The sequence below is a fragment of the Trichechus manatus genome, unplaced genomic scaffold (assembly GCF_000243295.1).
Source record: "Trichechus manatus latirostris isolate Lorelei unplaced genomic scaffold, TriManLat1.0 scaffold00001, whole genome shotgun sequence".
Classification (NCBI taxonomy): domain Eukaryota; kingdom Metazoa; phylum Chordata; class Mammalia; order Sirenia; family Trichechidae; genus Trichechus; species Trichechus manatus.
The window spans coordinates 14782356-14793124 of NW_004443937.1; positions in this window are offsets into that span (position 1 = coordinate 14782356).

The window sequence follows — 10769 nt, forward strand, 5'->3', positions numbered from 1 at the left end:
CTCCTCCCATTCAGGATGCTGCAGCCTGGCCCGGCCCAGCCTGGCCCCACCTGTGCTAATCACTGAATCACCGGCCCGGGTGAGGCCCACCTCGTGCATAGCCATGGAAGGGCTGGAGTGGTTCCTCATGAAGATGAAATCAGTGTGGAGGCCGCCAGAGGGGCGGGGAGATGTGGGAAAAAACCAAAAGGGAATAGCGATAGCTAGCTAGATGCTGGATGCTGGGCAAGTGACTTCACCTCTCAACACCTCCCTTTCCTCTTCTAAAAATGGGACTGTCATGAGGAGCAAGGGCCGGTGGGGGTTCGGTGGTAGAATTCTCGTCTTCCATGCGGGAAACTCAGGTTTTATTCTTGGCCAAAGCACCTCAAGCGCAGCCACTGCTCAGCCCATTCACGGCAGTGGATGGCTTGCGTGTTGCTATAATGCAAAACAGGTTTCAGCGGAGCTTCCAGACTAAGAGGACTAGAAAGAAAGGCCTGGCAATCTACTTTAGAAAATCAGCCAAAGAAAACCCTATGGATTACAACCATCCCATCCTGTTGTGCATGGAGTCAGGGCCATGAGTCAGGGCCAACTTGACAGCAGCCAACAACAACAACGAGTAGTAAATGAGATCCACTCATTGATTCATTTATCCATTGAGAGTTGACTGTGTGCTGGGCATCATTCAGGAAATGCATCAGTGAAGAGTGTCAAGTCTCCCCACCTCCTTTGGCTAACAGTGCAGTGGGGACTATAGGCAAAAACAAGTCAACACATAAACATATAGTGTAGAGTTGGGGTGGTGGGGATAGGTGGTAGGAAGATAAAGTAGGGGTAAGACAGGGTCTAGAGAGTGCCGTGAATGGGCTGGTTGCCTGGGGACAACTTCCTGGGAGGTGATATTCTGCTTGAGTGAAAGGAGGGGCAAAGCATACGGCTCTCTGGGGGACAAGGGTTACAGGCAGTGAAGAAATAAAAAGAATCCCCAAGGGACCCTGGCACATGGAGTTGTTGTTGTTAGATGCCATCGAGTCAGCCCCTTGCACAACAGGATTGGACCATTGTCCTCCATAGGGTTCTTATAGGCTGATTTTCAGAAGTAGATCATCAGGCCTTTCTTTCAAGTCCGTCTTAATCTGGAAGCTCCACTGAAACCTGTCCAGCATCATAGCAACTCACAAACCTCCACTGACAGATGGGTGGTAACTGCGCATGAGGTGCATTGGACAGGAATCGACCCAGGGTCTTTTGCATGGAAGGGGAGAATGCTACCACTGCCCTCTGGCACATAATAGGTGCTCAATAAACGGTACACGCTCTTATAGCTCAGAGGAAGGGCTCACATCCTTATTTTACCAGCTGCGTGGACTTTGTCCTACTGCTGCTGTCCTGTGTGGGAACGTGATCTGCAGGCCCCGGCTGCTTGTTCTCCTTGCTCTTGTCCTGGCAGAGGGACCTGAGGACTGACGGCCCTGAGACTGCAGGAGGAGGAGCTTCTGGTGGAGAGAGGCTGCACAGCCTCCCAGCAGCACCTTGCACCCAGTGGGCAGCTCCCCCAGTGGAGACATGGTGCCGGTCAGAGGGGGATGAATGCTGGAAAGTCACAAAATAATGGAGGCTCTCCTTGCTTGGGAACACCTAGGTGGAACTGGTCACCCCTGTTCATACACCCTGGCGGCTTTCCTCAGCTACAGGGTGAAGTTAGCACATCTTTACAACAGACTCCGGAACGACTTCTGCAGCCTGCTTTCAACAACTTCTCTTCGTGATCCGTCCACTCTCCAAGGCTGCTGACCCAGCGTCTTGTGAGTATTGCCTGAGCGTCCCAACTGGGTCTGCCCTCTGGAGGAGCTCAGGCAGGGAGGGAGGTGATGCCGGGTGGTGGCTGCTGAGCGAGGCCAGCGCGGGGCTGTGGGAGGCCAGTGTCCCAGGAGAAGGAGGAGTTGGTCCCCTTCTGGAGGAGGCGAATTGAGCCTTAGAGCACGCTTTCACTGTTCAGTCCTCAGTGCAAATGTCTCCTGTTCTGACCGCTCTAGTTCAAGTTCCCCACAAAGCCACCCTCTGCCACATCTCTTCATTTCCTTCCAGCATGATCCCCGTACGAAAATTTCTATTTCCTTCATCCACTCATTCAGCAAAACCTGTGTGCCCAGCACGGTGCCAGTGCAGGAGGCTGGTGAACGAGGTGGGCCATCTGGCCCCCGGCCTCATGGAGCTGCCCTTCCCAGGGAGGGAGAGACACAAGCAATAAGTGCAGAAATAAAGGGGGCACTTTCTGAGAGTGGCTCATGCTGTGAAGGGAATTAAATGGGGTGAGGTGATGGAAGGCGGCTGGGCCTCTCTGAGGAAGTGACTTTCTCAAAGAGTAATGACAAAGCTGAGATGATTTCCCATCAACAGAGTGCCTAGCATATAGCAGGGTGCCTAGCATATATTATGAGGTTAACATTCCATTCTAACCTCATTCTCTTGGCTTCCATGAAAGATCTCCCCCTGCCCCAAACTCCCATATTCCCTGTATTCCTTCATGTTGAAACAAAAATCCGGTCGCCATCAAGTTGACTCCGATTCATGGCGACCCCATGTATGACAGAGTAAAACTGTGCTCCATCGGGTTTTCAGTGGCTGATTTTTCAGAAGTAGATTGCCAGGCCTTTCTTCTAAGCCTTCTCTGGTTGGACCCAAACCTTCATCCTTTTGGTTAGCAGCCGAGCTCGTTAACTTGTTTGGACTCCCTGTTGAAAGAGGCCACACTTTTCCAGCAAGCCTCTCCAGACAGAATGAGCACGGGGAACCTGGCTCCCTGAACTCTCCTTATCTCCCAGCTGCTCTCAGCAGCTCCAAATATTCTAATCATAAAAGCTTTTCCTACGGTTTGTGTTGCTGAAGTTTTTTTTTTTTTTTTTTTTTAATAATCATTGTCATGGATTGAATTATGTGCCTCCAAAATATCTGTCAACTTGGCTAGGTCATGATTCCCAGTATCGTGTGAGTGTCTACCATTTTGTCATCTGATGTGATTTTCTTAGGTGGTGTAAATTCTATCTCTATGATGTTAATGAGATGGGATTGGCAGCAGTTATACAGACTCAATCTACAAGATTAATCTACAATTTTAAGCCGATCTCTTTTGAGACATAAAACAGAGAAGCCAGCAGAGAGACAGGGGGAAATCATACAACCAAGAAAGTAGCACCTGGAGCAGAGTGCGTCCTTTAGACCCGGGGTCCCTGCACTGAGAAGCTCCTAGACCAGGGGAAGATTGATGACAAGGACCTTACTCCAAAGCCAACAGAGAGAGAAAGCTTTCCCCTGGAGCTGGCACCCAGAATTCAGACTTCTAGCCTCCCAGACTGTGAGAGAATAAACTTCTGTTTGTTAAAGCCGTCCACCTGTGGTATTTCTGTGATAGCAACACTAGATGGCTAGGATAATCACCAATGAAGAAAACAAAAGAGTAAATACGTGGGCAGACTCTACAGTCCCATCTCCTGGGCGCCCTCCAACGAGACTGCTGTAAACACAGGTGTCTTTTCCTGATCAGTGGTGGCACCCAGTGACAGTCGTGGCCTCCCTATAACTTAGTTCTACAAATGTGTACATGACACTCACTATGTTCCAGGCAGTGTTAAAAGCACCACACAGGTAGCATCTCAAGTCTCTCAAGCACCCTAGGAGGTAGACACTATTACTATCCCCAGGTCACAGATGAGAGAACTGAGGCACGGAGAAAATTAAGTCACTTTCCCAAGATGACAAAGATAATAAACCGTGGAGCCATAATTTGAGCTTCTCTAGAGCCCTCATTTAAGGCAGTCTCTGATACATAGTCTGGCCAACTGGCTGGAAGAGATCTTTATTCGTGCCCATTCCAAGGAAAGGTGATCTAACAGAATGCGGAAATTATCAAACAGTATCGTTAACAACATATGCAAGTAAAATTTTGCTGAAGATAATTAAAAAATGGTAGCAACCGTACATCGACAGGGAACAGCCAGAAATTCAAGCTGGATTCAGAAGAGGATGTGGAACCTGGGATATCATTGCCCATGTCAGATGGATCTTGGCTAAAAGCAGGGAATACCAGGAAGATGTTTACTTGTGGTTTATTGACTACGCAAAAGCATTCAACTGCGTGGATCATAACAAATTATGGATAACATTGGGAAGAATGGGAATTCCAGAACACTTAATTGTGCTCATGGTGAACCTGTACATAGAACAAGAGGCAGTCGTTTGAACAGAACAAGGGGAGACTGCGTGTTTTAAAATCAGGAAAGTTGTGTGTCAGGGTTGCATCCTTTTACCCTACTTATTCAATTTGTATGCTGAGCAAATAGTCTGAGAAACTGGCCTATATGAACAAGAATGTGACATCAGGATTGGAGGAAGACTCAGTACCAACTTGCTATATGCAGATGACACAACCTTGCTTGCTGAAAGCGAAGAGGACTTGAAGCCCTTGCTGATGAAGATCAAAGACTACACCCTTCAGAATGGATTACACCTCAACATAAAACAAAAACCCTCGCAACCCGACCAATAAGCAACATCATGATAAACGGAGAAAAGACTGAAGTTGTCAAGGATTTCATTTTACTTGGATCCACAATCAACGCCCGTGGAAGCAGCGGTCAAGAAATCAAACGACGTATTGCATTGGGCAAATCTGCTGCAAAAGACCTCTTTAAAATGTTAAAAAGTAAAGATGTCACTTTGAGGACTAACGCACACCTGACCCAAGCCGTGGTGTTTTCAATCACCTCATATACATGCGAAAGCTGGACAATGAATAAGGAAGACCAAAGAAGAATTGATGTCTTTGAATTATGGTGTGGGTGAAGAGTATTGAATACACCATGCACTTCCAGAAGAACGAACAAATCTGTCTCGGAAGAAGTACAACAAGAATGCTCCTTAGAAGCGAGGATGGTGAGACTTTGTCTCACATACTTTGGACACTTTATCAGGAGGGTCCAGTCCCTGAAGAACGACATCATGCTTGGTAAAGTAGAGGTCATCGAAAAAGAGGAAGACCCCCAAAGGGATGGATTGACACAGTGGCTGCAACAATGGGCTCATAGCAACGACTGTGAGGATGGCGCAGGACAGGGCAGCGTTTCATTCTGGTGTTTTCAGAACCGACTCGACGGCACCTAAGAACAACATAACAACTGAGCTATAGTAGGGCTTAATGCATGTTCGTAATACTTATTCTTATGGTCCCCTGGGATCCAAGAAGTTCCCTGGGAGGTGCAAACAGTTTGCTCTCAGCTACTAACACAAAGGTTGGTGGTTCAAACCCACCCAGTGGCACTGTGGAAGAAAGGCATGGTAATATGCTTCCATAAAGATTACAGCCAAGAAACCCTATGGAGTGGTTCTATTCTGTAACACATGGTCTTGACTGGCAACGGGTTTGGGTTTGTTTGTTGGGATGCAAGCAGCCATGACATCTGTCTCCAGCAGGGGGCGCCAAAGCCTCTGGCTGACTGCACCTGCCTCAGGTAAGCTTGGTTTGGCTAAAAGTGGAACAAAACTGGCTGAAGAGAGATGCCCTTCTCTTCTCTTGATCCAGGCAGAGGGAGCCAAATGGTTGGAAAGATTCTGGGTTAATATGTGTCTGCTAAAGAAAAACTTTCTGTAATGGGTCCCCTTGAATCACTAGACATTTATTCACACCTGGTCTTGGAATGAATTAGACACAGTTCTCCTCTTGGGGGCAGCTTCCAGCAGAATCAAGGACTAAATAACCTAGGAATTATTAGCCCCATTTTAGAGATGAGAAGCTGGAAGCCCAATGAGTTTTGAAAACACACACAAAACTGTCCTGTGTCATGCAGCTATTCAGTGGCACAGCTAGGATTTGGATCCAGGTTTATTTGACCCCAAAGTAATTTTTTTATTTTTGTTAAACAAGCCAAGGTCTTCAGTTAATTCAAGCCTTGTTCTGGGTGCTGGGGATACAGAGACAGAGGAGACAGGGTTCTTCTAGCAAGGGGCTTACATTCTAACAGAGGAGAGAGGAATTGAGCTCAGACATCATTCAGGGTGGAGAGGGCTCTGCCAGGATCAGCCCAGGAACTGTAGGGGCACAAAGGAAGAAACGCATGAAAATGTGCTGCCTAGGAAGGAGATCCTATCTGCTGTGTTCACTGATGTGTCCCCATACCTGGGACAGGGCCTGGCACACTTTAATCCTCAATAAATGTTTGGAGAATGAATGAGAAAGAGACCAAGCACCTAGGATAGAAGCAACATTGATTAAGGAAGGCTTTGCAGGTGAAATTGATATTTGGGTGGGCCTTGAAGGATAAATAGGAGTATACCAGATAGAAAAGTGAGATAAAGGCATTCTAGGCATATGCAAAGGAATGAAGACATGACAGAGTGGAGTAGTAGTGGTCTCTCAACTTTTTTTTTTTTTTAATCACCAGCCACAATATACAAACATGGTGGTCCACTACACATACACTGACACAGACAGACAGACACATGCACAGCTGAAACCCTAATTATGTGCAATGCCCTTTGTTATTTTCTGGTCTATTTCCTTTTTGTAAATGCTAGTGGCAACCCCCTAATTTGTTGTGATACAGGCACAGCAGTTTGGAAAAGGTAGAGAGTGGAAGGGTAATTTGGAGCCAGACTGTAAAGATCTTTGGAAGCGAGGGTGACGAGTCTGGAGCCTTTCCAGTCCTTGCCTCCCTTGCCTTCTCTGTGAAGTCTGACCCTGCAGACCCCTTTCTCCTCTCTCCTCCTGCCTCTCTGGCTTAGTCCTCTTCGGTCGCCCTTAGTTGCTTCTTTTCTCTTTTCCCGAGCTGGTTCTTTAACTCATGCAGAGTTTCTGGGACTCAGCACTAGGCCTTCCCCATTCATCCGTCTCAGCCTCCAAAGCTTCCTGTTCACACCAGGGTCTGAATGACTGCCCATTTCTGACTGTGGAGCCCCCATCACTCTTGATAGCCCAAATCTGTCACCCCTGAGTACCAGGCACACACATTCCTCTGCCTCCTGAATATGTCCTCTTCAGTGACCTACAGACACATCAGACAGCACACTCAACATTGTATCCATCTCCCTCAAACATGCTCCTCTCCCATCCCTTCCCCATGTTGTCCTCACCAGCCACCATGTCTCACAAAATCCTGTCCTTAGGGCCTCCCCCACCCTGTCTATTCTGCCTTCAAGATAGCTCTCGCATTCCTCCATGTCTCTCCTTGCCATCTGCCACCACCCTTGCTCAGGCTGGTCTCCTCTCCTCTGGACAACTGTGGAGACCCCATGCCTTGCCCCTTGTTTCCAGCTCCCTTCTATTGACTTACCACAACAGCCTCCATGAACCCTCTGAGACTTAAATCCGATCATGCAATGCCCTTGCTTCCCTTTCTGATAAAGCCCAAACTTATTAATATGCTATAAGTGTGTCCTCAGATCCCTGCTGGTCCTCTTCCCTGCAACTCTGCCCCCCACCCCCACTCTCTCTAACACTCCATTCTCCAGTCACTTTGGACCATCCATGGATCCTGCTTTCTCTTGCTTCCCAAACTACCTAGTTAACACCAGCTCATTCCTTCAGGATCCCACTTTAGAAACATCTCCTCCAGGAAACCTTCCCTAACTCACCCAGCCTGGATTAGGAGCCACCTCCTCTGTGTTCCCACAGTCCTTTCTGTATCCCCCATCGTGCTACCTAACGCCTTCTTTTCTATCACACTGAATCTCTCTTCTCCATTAGATGGCAGCATAACTGAGGGGTTAAGAGCTGAAGCTGAAGCCAGTACTCTCTAGGTTCAAATCCCAGCTCTGCCATGTACTGGCTGTGGGAGTGTGTGACTTTATTTAATCCCCCCAGGATTCACATTCCTCCTACTGTAAAATAATGATGATAATGATGATGATAACAATAATATTAATAAGAAGAATAGCACCTACCTCATAGCATTGCTAGTGGAGTAAGTGAGTTAATATGCTAAAGTTTTTAATGTTAACTGCTAACCAAAAGGCTGGTGGTTCAAACTCACCTGGTGGTGGTGGAAGAAAAGACCTGGCAATCTGCTTCCATAAAGATGACAGCCAAGAAAATACTATACAGCAGTTCTACTCTGTAACACGAGTTACTACGAGTCAGAACTGACTGGATGGCAACCACCAACAACCACTACATGCTTAATAATTAAATCAGGCCCGACTAGTTGCTCCAGGAGGACAGAGACTGGATTTATTTGATCTACTGCTATAGCCCCAGCAACTGCCCCACATCCAGGTGCAAGTGCCCCCCAACATTTGTAACATAAATAAATCTTTGGTCCAAGATAGTGGCAATGCATTTAGAAAAGAAGGGATGCATTTTAAAGAGTTTTAGGAGTTAAACTGCTCAGGGCTTGATGCTGATTGCATTTAGGGGTGAGAGAGGAGGAATACAGGAGGGAAGAATATGGCCAAAAGAGACTTCGTAATTTTTTTTTTCCAAACCCTCCAACCCTCCCCACATCATTCATCAGCACCTCCATCCACCCAATGACACCAGCCAACATAGAGGTCATTATTCGTTCTTCTTTCTCTTTCTCTATTCCCTCCTCCTCCTCTCCATCGAGTCCCTCAGCAAGTCCCATCAGGACTGCCTCTGTGCTATGTCCAGTTTCCTGTACTGCCCTCTGTATCCTACCTCCACCCTAGTCGCTCCAGTTACAACTACAGTGTAACAAGCAACCCCAAAACTCAGTGGCGTAACACAGCCATTTCATTATGCTCGTAAGCTATGTGGCTCCAGAATGTGAACAGAGCACATTGGGGATGACCACACAAGACACTGTCCACAATGCTGCAGCTGGCAAGACTCAAAGGTTGGATGACTTGATAGCTGGGGACTAGGATCACCTAAAAGTTCCTTCACTCATGTGTCTGGCACCTGGGCTGGGTGACTCCAATGCAGAACTCAACTGAGACTGGTGACTAGAGCCCCTCCACATGGCCTCTGCATATGCCTGGGCTTCCTTACAACATGGCGGCCTCAAGACTTCTTCCATAGGAGCCCAGGGCTCTAGTTTGAGTTCTAGCATACAAGGCGGAAGACACATTGCCTTGGAAGTCTTGCAGGGTCACTGCTGCCTGCCCAGATTCAAGCCCAAGGGCACAGAGAACCCACCTCTCAATGGGAAGAGTGTCAAATAATTCTGTGGCCATGTTTTAAAACTGCCGCCCTAATCCAGACCAGCTATATCTTGTAGCTGGATCCATGCCATAGTCTCCTGTCTGGTCTCCCTAGCTCCACTTTGCCTAGCCCTGCCCGTCCTCTCCAGGGATTCTCCAAACGGGAGCCAAAGGGAGTTTTTGAACACACAAATCAGATGACTCATTCCCTTCTTCACATCCTCCAATGTCGTCCCATTGAACTGAAAGTACAACTCCCTGAGAGCCACGCAGCTGTACCCACCTCCATTTCCTCCCGGCCTTCTTTCTCTTTCTCAGGCACAGCCCACAGACCTCTCCTGAGAAGCTGGGCTAGAAAGCCTGGGGTGGGGCGCTCATGTCCCCCTAGGAGGCTCTGCATTTGCCGGTCCCCTTTTCTGGAATGCTGGGCCCCAACCCTTTGTCCTTCAGGTCTCAGCTCGAATGCCACCTCCTCATATAGGCCCCAGATCTAAACGAAACCCTCCAGCACTCAGTATTCTCTCTCCCATCCCGTCTTATTCTCTGCACATCTCCCGGGGTACCTGAAATCATCTGTTGACTTATGGGCTGTCTCCCTCACTAGCTCCAAGAGAGAAGGAGCCTGGTCTGTCTTGTTCCTCATTGTACCCACAGTGCCTACCATGGTGCCTGACACAGAAATCTGTGGAATGTGAATGAATGCACAAGTAGTGGTTTTGACGGAAGGAGTGTGTGTGTTGGGGCAGGTGGGAGGCGAGGCATATTAAAAAGATAATCCTGAAGGACTGGCAGGCCTGGGTGGCGGGGGTGAACTAGAGTCAGACACACCTTGTTTGCAATCTGGCTTTGCCACTCACTAGCTGCTGACTTTGAGAAAACACCTTTACATGTCTGAGCCTCAACTTCTTCGGTTGTACCTTGAGTCCAGTAGCTTCTAACTCATTGGATTGGGGTATATGTCAAAGGAAAGGACCAGCCCCTCAAGTCAGCAAGGACTCTCAGTACCCTGTCTCCGGGAGCCAGGCCTAGCTGCACCACCCGCCGCGTCCGCCAGGTGACGCCGCGAGCGCGTGCTGAGCGGCCGGCGGAGCCCCGCGCCTTCGACCGGCTCTGGCGCTCCGCGTCTCGGCTCCGCGATGGGCGCCCCGGCCTCAGCCAGACTTCGGCTGTCCGCTGGGGGCAGGACCCCAGAGGAGACTGCCGACCTGGGCACCCACCTGCCGCCCTTTCCCTCGATGAGACGGAGGGCAGGTGTGTAGGCTTGAGCCAGCTATCCCCGTTCCGGAAAGGGGGCGCCCCCAGTTCCCTCCCCGGGAAGCTGGGCTCGGAAGCCCGAAGGACAAGTGGAAACGGGCGAGTTGGGGTGGGGGAAACGTGCGCCCTGTTCCCTATCCTACCCCGGCTCTGAGCGTTCGGCTGGGCGGGGAGGAGGCGCCGCGCAGGGCCAGGGTGCACGCGTTCTCGGCCGGGCACGGATCCCTCCCACCCGAGGGCAGCCCCGAGCGCCCGCTCGCCCCGCAGCCTGCCAGTTAGCGGCGGGTGCCGGGCGAGCGCTCTCCCACGCCCTCCTCGCCCCCGCGCTCCCGCCTGCCGCCTGGAGCAGGGAGGGGGTGCCACGGGAGCGCGCGGGG